We start from the raw sequence: 1,990 nt of genomic DNA, 5'->3' as shown, positions 1-1,990 counted from the left end.
TGTTCCATGTCTCTCCCCCCATTTTACTTTTGTAAGTGGTTAGAAATACCTCCATTTTCAGTTTCATCACTTTATAGTAGATGACTGCCATTGTTTCCTTTGCTTGATGGAATTTTATCTAATATTAGAGCTAATTGCCTGCTTAATCTAAATTAATGGTTAATTAGTTCGGTTGTAAAGTCGGTGGTTAGAACTATTTGCCACTTCATGACTGATCATCGAGTAGAATTGGTGATCCCATTGAGGGTATTGAAGCCTCAAGATCACGACAATGTAGGGCTTGATTCAAAAAATGATTGTTCTATCCCATTGGGGCTACTTGCTAATTCAATTTAGCAAATTATTTTCATTGATATTTTGCTAATTCAAAAAATGAGGGTATTTGCTACTGCTCGAGCATAAAACTTGGAACTTCCATATTATTTTCACATTAACACTCGAAAACACATTGAACATAAAATGGTTAATTTGAATGGAGCAGACTCTTAAGATTCTAGAGAAAATAACTGAAGAATACTTTTTCATTGAAATTGAAATTTAGTAACAAGAAGGTATCAGTGATCAATCTTGCTTTTCTATTAGTCAAGTCATTCACGCGCTTTGTGGACTCCACAATGCCAAGAACTTCCATGCAATCTACCAATTCTGAATCATTATTGTGAATGGTCCAATATAGGGGACCCATATATTGAAATTGATGGATGTATGGGTATGGCAATGCCAATAAAGTCCTCAATTACCCCATGACCCACTTGTTCAACCCATTGTTAGCATATGGAAAAGAGAATTTATTAACACATCCACTTAAATTCTTCACAAATTCACTTTTTTCTTTTAAATAGTAAATTTTACAAATGAAAGGGTTAAAATACCTTCTTGGTTAATCTCTCAGCATCTACTCATTCAAAACCCTAACAGAGTTTCTTTTCCATTTTTTTGGTCATGACTGTTCACTGCTGCACTGGCAGGTGCTATCGTAGATCATGCCCTAAAGCTTGGAGATGTACCTTGTAACATTTTTTTTCTTTTTAATTTCAGTGTAAAAAAATTGAGGAAAATGAAGGATAAGAGAAGGAAACTAGGAAAAGATAGGAAATGACAGAAAAGAAGAAAAGGTTTAGCTTTTGAATGGAGTTTTGAGCAAAAATAATTCATTTAAAAAAACAGTCCATATCCTAGATTTTTGGCCAAAATAATTCCCAATTGGTTTTTTTCAATCACATATGCATCTATGTGGCCTAATTTTTTTACCTTTTTTAATGTGACAAAATAGTAGTGGGTAATTTTAGTTTTAATTTTGTTTTAAACAAGCAAAACTGTAGACACCAACTACGGTTTTGACTTAAAGCTATTTTTTTTTAAACAAAATTTTGTTGTTTTAATTGAAAATACTTAAATTTATTTTTAGATTTATAAAAATATTTATGGAAGTGTCTTCCAACCTTTTATGCACTTGATTTTGTGTTTCCTTTGATAGTTCCTTTAATATGATCTTCAATTGAGGAAAGGTTTATGAGGGATTTCATTTGCCACAAAAGAAAAGTTACAAACTACTTCTTTGGTGGATGAGACTTAGGTTTATAGTACAGATGCTAATAAGGAGAAGATTATTGATTGCTAATGTTGGATGAAACAACTATGAATAATAGAGTCTTTGTAATTTCCATTGTTAGCATGGATGTGATTGGAAAGAACCCTTGCTTAGACCATCTACAATGATGAGAGGGTGGGGAACCATTTTGGTGTGAGAGTTTGGGTTTGTTTGTATGATCAATTTGATGTTATGAGAATAACAAAAGAAATTCTAGAATTCATGATGAAGAGATCCTATGAATTTAAAAACTTAGAATTGTTGATATATTAGGTTAAGTGATTAAGAGTTGACAATTTTGTTCCTAATTTTTTTATCATTAGACCTTTTTTGAAGATTCAAGACTTAAGATTGTTGTACAATTAATTGGGATAACATAGGTAACTATAAAAAGATATG

The 1,990-nt window shown here is 31.6% G+C and overlaps 1 protein-coding gene across 4 annotated transcripts in view; it reads left to right on the top strand.

Annotated features, from left to right (window-relative positions):
• Positions 1-1,990, top strand: part of LOC117928689 (putative disease resistance RPP13-like protein 1) — a 28,122-nt gene that overhangs the window by 13,756 nt on the left and 12,376 nt on the right. The gene's annotated exons all lie outside the window — the stretch shown is intronic.

Source organism: Vitis riparia, chromosome 13 (genome assembly GCF_004353265.1).
Source record: "Vitis riparia cultivar Riparia Gloire de Montpellier isolate 1030 chromosome 13, EGFV_Vit.rip_1.0, whole genome shotgun sequence".
NCBI lineage: Eukaryota > Viridiplantae > Streptophyta > Magnoliopsida > Vitales > Vitaceae > Vitis > Vitis riparia.
The sequence above is the reverse complement of the archived record's forward strand: the minus strand, read 5'-3'. Positions and strand labels throughout refer to the sequence as shown.